We start from the raw sequence: 7,213 nt of genomic DNA, 5'->3' as shown, positions 1-7,213 counted from the left end.
AGGGGAGGAGGGAGGAAGGCGGGAGGAGGGGCCAGCGCAGCGAGGGGAAGGAGGGGCGCGGCGAGGGTGGCGTCCTCGCGCGCAGCGGGGTGGCGGGCGTGCTTGCGCCGAGCGCGTGACCGGATGGGGGCTGGGATTCGTTAGGGTCCCCTGCGTTGCCGGGACGGGAATCTGCCTAGGCTGGCTGAGGCCCGGGTATTGGGCAGGGGCGGGGTCAGGACCTGGGAAGAGACTAAGAAGCCTCAAATGCTCCGCTGGGCAGGAGGCGAGGCAGGGGGTTTCATGTACTTCCAAGCTGTGCTAGGCGCCTTCCTTCTTCGGATGAGAGATGTGTCTTCTTAAAATGTCAATCCTGTGACTCTTGATGTTAGGAGCTAAGTAATCGGTGGGTTAGGAGGGTAGGACGCAAGGGAAGCAGCGAATTCTCTCCAAGGTGGGGTGGGGTGGTCCAGGTTCCAGTCATGGCTTTGTCACTGCCTTAGATTTTGTGGCTTTGGAAAAGTCTGTTCTGCTTTCTTTCATTCAAACTCTTACCAGCTTCCTGCTGTGCGCTGCACTGTGTGCCGGAGGAGCAGATAAACCCTGCTCCACTAGTGCTCACATTTGGGTTTATTGGTAAGTCGTGTCAGGGGACAGTATTGTGAGGGCAGAGACTCTAAAGGTTGTGGGGTCATACAGGGCTTCAGGAGGACGGACATCCTAGTTGTGACTTGGACTTCTGAGCTGACAATCAAGTGTGAGCAGGAGCTGGCCGAACACACAGGAGGTGGGGACCAGAGTTCTGGGTGAGGGAACAGCCTGCTGGGAGGCCCAGTGTGTGGAGAGAGGCTGGTGTTTGTGGAGGAATGGAAAGTTCAGTGACAGCAGCAGAGTGCAGGGAGGAAGCGCAGCAGTTCTCTGGGAAAGGGACAGGTGCAGGTTGGGGTCCTGTATCCTGAGAGCCAAGGGAGCAGATGAAGGATATCGGGCAGGGGAGTGGCACATCATATTTGCATTCTGGTACCTCCCAGCCACAGTGTAGGGGTGGATGAGAGGAGGCAGGACTGGAGACTTGCACCTGTGGCACCTGGTGCAGCACGTGGGTTGCGGTTGTTCTAGAGAGGGGCTAGACTGCTAACAGTGACAGTGGGAAGGAGAGAGTTTGTGACAGCAAGAGTCACGTGGGAGGTACCGTGGCTGGGACTTGGTGCTTGGATGTGGGGGTGAGGTGGGAAGAGTTCGGGCCGTGGCCAGGTTCCGCATCTGGGTGGATGGTGAAGGCCCCCCCGGGAAGTGGGTTGGAGCAGGTTTAGGGTAAATGAAAATTCAGCCTTGGGCACATTAAGCTTGAAGTGGGTCAGGCAGGCAGTTGGACCCATGGTCTGAAGCTCAGGTGAGACGTGGGAGCCGGGGGACAGACTTGTGAGTTGTGGGACTATAGATGACAACCAGAACCTAACGAGGCAACATCCCCATGAGCAAAGAGAACAAAGGACCAAACCTGAGAACCATCTGCAGGGCAGATTGCCTGGACTTCGGTCCTGTGCCCCTGCAAACTTGCTGTGACACAGGTAAATTGCTCCACCCCCTCAGCCTCAGTTTACTCATCTGTAACAAGAAGTGACCTATTGCACCTACCGCTTTGGGGTTGTGATGATTAAATGGAGTAATGCACGAGAAACCCTTAGCCGAAACCCTGGACTCTCTAGACCTCACGTTTTCCTCCATGATGTGAGGAGTTGAGCTATGCCTATTTCCATTCTATCTTCTTTCCTGTATTTTTCTTGGGAGAGTTTTATTGAGCTTATTCCTTTCCCATTTGGTCAGAACCTGCATGTCCTATCTCGGCTGTGGGAGGCTGGAGTTGGTCATTTTCCATAAGCCCCATTCTGGGCTCCGGCAGCTCATAGGCCACACCTGAGTCGCCACCCCAGCTCCCTGAAGCGCACATTTGCTTTGTAGCTTTCTTTCTCTCATTTGATCCTCACCATGTCATAAGCAGAGCAGGTGATGTCCCTATTGTGCAGCAGAGGAAACCAAAGTCCTGAAGTAGTGTGCTCAAGGTCCGCTATGGACAATGCTCGGGCTGGGTCCCAGGTTTAATTCGGATGAAGCTGGTCCACGGATTGATCTAGGTATACACCAGAGAAGAGAGATTGAGGCTTCCTGCTCTGACCCCAATCTCTCATCCTTTGCAGGCTTTGCAAACCGGCTGGGCTCTGGAGGGAGGGGCACGAGGTGCCCATAATGTAATCATTGATTTACTATGCGGTGGGCTTCCAGCCATCTGTGCAAAGGAAGCCTCTCTGGCCCGTTTAATCCTCCAATGGCTTAAGGACCAACAAATCTGCCTTCTGCCTTCTGCCTGCAGCCGGCAGCTGCCCTCTGAGTGGAGGGGAGTATAAGCTGGCAGGGGGGCCGCGCCTTCCTGAACGAACAAGATGAGAATTCCCCCAGCCTGGTGGGATTATCAGCCCCTCTCCTTCCCATCCCGCCAGGACACTTTAAAAACATCATATTCGTTAGCTCTTAAAGTGCATGGAAATGTGTATAAAGGGGGTAGAGTAAAGTTGGTGCCAACTCTTGGGCACTGGGGGATACGATTTTTAGGATCTTGTTTGTGCCTCTCTGGGGACGTGGTCCCTGCACGCCAGAAAGGCAACTGGTCTCAGCTCTCTGAGCTGCAGTTTCAGTGACCAGCGTCGAGAAATGTTTCCGCTTTCTCTGAGAAGGTCCTTTGGGATTATCCAGCTCAGTGCTTTTGACTTTTATTTTCTAGTAGAGGTTCTCACTCCTTTTCAATTATAGCTGTAGCAGATGCTTTCAAGTGCACCACCTAAGACCCTCTCAGCCACACCAGGTCGTCGCCACTCGTTTTATTACAGCTGCTGCGACAGCTGAACCCCCTCCCCTTGACCCCACGCCTTTGGCGTCAGAAGCGCAGGAGCGTTGGACTCCCTGGGGGGTGAACGTTTGACCCACAAGAGGCAGGGGTTGGCGGATAAATTCTTTCCTCTTCCTCTTTCTGGATGGACTGGCCGAAGCTTCCGGAGTCCACACAGCCTCTTTAAAGAAGGTCCCAGAAGATCTAGTGTCAGTGGAGACCGGTGGCCGGCTGGGCAGTGCACACTGTGCGTGCTCTCCCGCCTCTGTCCCGCTGCCCTCGTTCCTCGCGTGCCATCCCAGCCACTGCAGTCCCCCATGCTGCTGCCGCGAGCTCGGCTTCTCAGGGAACCCGGGCTAAGACAAGGGTCTTACAAGGGTGCTCGGCGTCTGAGACACATCAAAGTAGGGCTCCTCTGAGTGAAGAGAAACAGGGCCCAGGTGCCGTCCCTGCTCCCCCCCAGTTTCCAGGGCCTTGGCCGAGGCGCCTCCACGGGGCTCCCTGAAAGGCCTTTGATCTCGTTCAGTCCCGTCCGTCATTCTGCAGCTGAAGAAGGTGAAGCCCAAAGTCCCAGAATCCGGCCTCCACTCCTGCTCCAGCACGCTTTCTGTCCTGGCGGTTTAAGCTCTTTTGAAAGATTTTCCTTCCCCAAAACTTCTTCCCACGTGGGCCTGCCACCAGAGGCTGAAGGCCCCTGTCGCACTGCAGCTACCACCTGGCAGACGCACAGACCCCGGGCTGGGACCAAAGAAGACAGACAGAGGAAGGGGACAGATATGGGGACAGGGAAGGTCCAGTTATTCTGGAGAAAGGCAGCCAGGAAAGGCCTGACTAGGAAAGGGACCTCTGCGTGTGGGAGACAGGACTGTGCTCGGTTAGAAGTACCCCAGGGGACTGGAGCACAGGGTGGGGTGAGTGAGGGGCCACAGAAGGAGATGGGGACTGTCTTTCTTTTTTTTTGTTTTTTTGAGACAGAATCACTCTCTGTTGCCCGGGCTAGAGTGCCATGGCGTCAGCCTAGCTCACAGCAACCTCAAACTCCTGGGCTCAAGCGATCCTCCTGCCTCAGCCTCCCATGTAGCTGGTACTACAGGCACGTGCCACCATACATGGCTAATTTTTTCTGTTTTTAGTTGTTTGGCCAATTTCTTTCTATTTTTAGTAGAGACGGGGTCTCACTCTTGCTCACGCTGGTCAGGACTGTCTTTCTGTGTCAACTGGTATTGCCTGTAGGATACTGTTCTTTAGGCTGAAGTCACCCTCAAGGAAGCTGAGCGGGTGAACAGAAGTCACACTGTGGGGAAAGAGAAGGAGGTATTTGCCCCAAATTGCTTTAATTAAGATTCTTGTGGTTGTGACTGCTCAAAACTGGGGACAGGTTGATGGCAAAAGAGGTTTTACATTATAAGGATACGGGGGCATCCGAACACATTGGCTGCCACATTAGAAAAAAAATTTTTCCTTGAGGCCACAGTGTTTTATTACAAAAATAGAATAAAAACTTTGAAAACAACATAATTCTTTCTAATTTAGCAAAAACTTTGTTATTTTTGATTATTTCCTGTGTGCGAGTTATATGCAATTAAATTGTCATTATTAATTATAACAATAAGAACATTGACAACTAAGACTTTCACAAACCAACTGCAGGGTTTTGCCCAGGGGCCACCCATCACATAACATGTATGCTACAGCATGGCAGCGTGAGTTGCCTACAGACCACGCGGCTCCCAAGGTAAAGAGACATGTGAGTTACATATGCTTCACGAGGCTCCGGGTTCAAAACTAGCGTGAGTTAAATACAACTCACATGGCAGTTAATGTGTTAAGGAATCTAAGAGCATAAGTTTGCAGCTAGGCCTTGGGGACTAACAGGAGCCAGGGCCGGGACTTAGGGAGCCCTGGAAGTCACCTCCCCCAACTCTGTTTCTGTTTCATCCTTCTCTCTCCCTTCAGGCTGCTTTCCCTACTTCTCAGGAAACATGGGAGCACATGGCCTGAGCCAGCAGCTCCCAAGTTTGTCTCTCTTCCACCCGAGAGAGAAGTCAAATGAGCCTGGACTCTTCTAGGCCCAATTCTAAGTTCCCGTGAAGGGATTCAGATTGGCCCGGCTCGAGCCAGGTGCCCGCCCTGCACGAGGTGGTGTACAAATACAGCTGCTCCCTCTCTAACCGGACAGCTGAGGGCAGGAGAAGGGACAGTTTGCTACCCTGGGCTTGCACAATTGAACAGAAGCCCGGTGGTGGGAGACTGTGCTCTTACCTGACGCCTTAATGGAAGAGATGCCTGCCTTGTTCGTGTGTGTGAGTCCAGACCCTGGCAGAAGCCTATTGCCCTGTTATAGCCCAGAGCTTCAATGTTCTCGGCTATCCCCTTCGCCTCTCCCCTCTGTTGCTGACAACTAGGAGAAGCTGAGAGGGTCCCAGGGTCTGCCACTGTCCCAGTGTCCTCCCTTTTTCATTTCTTTTAACAATTATCATCTCTCGCACGATTCCTGTGTGCTAAGCCCTGGTCTCAATGCTTCGAGTGCGTTCTCTCATTGAACCCTTGCAGCAGCCCTAAAGGATAGAGATAACCTTGGCCCCTGCTTCACCAGCCTGTCTGTGGCATGGTCGTGGGTGACCCTGGGCAGCCTGCCCTTGGTGCCTGCGTTCTCCAGAAAGCTCCACAGGGAGGTTTTTCCACAGCTATGGCGAGCCATGGGTATTATCTGCTTTGAAAACTGCTTAAGAATTGTCACTGCTGAACTCTGTGTGGTCAGATTTGGGCATTTAATCATCTGTTGGAGTGTTACAGGAGGCCCAGAGCTATTGGTCTTCAGAAAATCTTGACTCTTCCTGAAGGCATCTTCATAGGCCTCACCCTCTGAAAGTTGGGAAGCCATTCTCTGAGGGGACAGCCATGCTGCCCAGTGCTCTGCCTTTGTGGTCGGCCTGGTCTAGTGGAGAAAGCCTGGGCTTTGAGGAGGGAAACCTTAGCCTTTGGTGCCATCCTGGTTCATTTAAGGCTGTGTGATCCTGGAAGAGCCAGCCGGGTTCTCTGAGCCTTGGTTTCTTTGCCTGTAAAATGGGCATGATCACAGCAACCCCCTCCAAGGTTACTGCTCAAAGAAGGTGGCAGAAGCCTGAGAACTCATACTCATTGTCCTGGTGGCAAGAGACGTGGGAAGCTCTGGGAAAGCAATGTTGCATTCAGGGGAAGTTCAGCGCCGACATGGAGGTCGTCTGGAGGAGAACCTCCTGGGTCCCCTCCACCCTTGCCAAGTGGCTCTGTCCCTTCCCACACCAGAGGTGGCCCTGAGTTCCTCTGTGGGCTTTAATTCTGCAGACTGATCCTATGGGTGCGGAAAACACCACCCACAGGTCTGGATCTAGCCTTTTCCACCACACGCTCAGAAGCAGTCCGTGGGATTCTTCTGAGGCCACTGGCCTGCCTGAAAGGTGAGCCCAAGAATAGACTCAAGTAAACTTCTCTAGTCTCAGGTTTTATTGAGAGATAAACTTTATCACTTTGTCACACCTTTTTCTGGGGGGAGTCTTGCTCTGTCACCTGGCCTAGAGCACAGTGGCGTCATCATAGCTCACTGTAACCTCAAACTCCTGGGCTCAAGCGATCCTCCTGTCTCAGCCTCCTGAGTAGCTGGAACTACAGGCATGCGCCACCATGCCTGGCTAATTTTTCTATTTTTAGTAGAGACAGAGTCTAGCTCTTGCTCAGGCTGGTCTCCAACTCCAGAGCTCAAGTGATCCTCCTGCCTCGGCCTCCCAAAGTGATAGGATGACAGGTGTGAGCCACCGCACTTGGCCACATCATTTATTTTAAAACAAAATCAGCTTTACTGAGGTATAATTTACACACAATAAAATTCTTTAATCTTAAGTGCACTTCAGTGAGTTTTGGTAAAAGTATATTCTCATGAAACCACCACCACAGTCATGATACGGAATAATTCTAATGCCTCAAAATATTCCCTGTGCCGTCTGCAGTCACTCGCCTCTAGCATCCCCAGCTCCCGGCCACCACCGATCTTTCTGTCCTGCAGTCTCACATTTCACACAAATGGATTCATGCGGCTTTTTCTGCTGGGATGCTTTCACTGAGCATGATGTTTTTGAGACTTGTTCGTGTTGTAGTATGTGTCAAGAGCTCAGTTCTTTTTATTGCTGCGTAGAATTCCTTTGTTTGGATGTGCCCAGTTTGTTAATCCATGCACCAGTGAAGGACGTTTGGGTTGTTTCCAGTATGGGGCTGTCACGACAAAGCTGCTAGGAAGATATCAGGTACCGGTGTTTGTGTGGACAGAGGTTTCATTTCTCTTGGGTAAACACCTAGAAGTGGGATTGCTGGGTC

Source organism: Propithecus coquereli, unplaced genomic scaffold (assembly GCF_000956105.1).
Source record: "Propithecus coquereli isolate 6110/MARCELLA unplaced genomic scaffold, Pcoq_1.0 Scaffold92, whole genome shotgun sequence".
NCBI classification, from domain to species: Eukaryota; Metazoa; Chordata; class Mammalia; order Primates; family Indriidae; genus Propithecus; species Propithecus coquereli.
The sequence above is the reverse complement of the archived record's forward strand: the minus strand, read 5'-3'. Positions refer to the sequence as shown.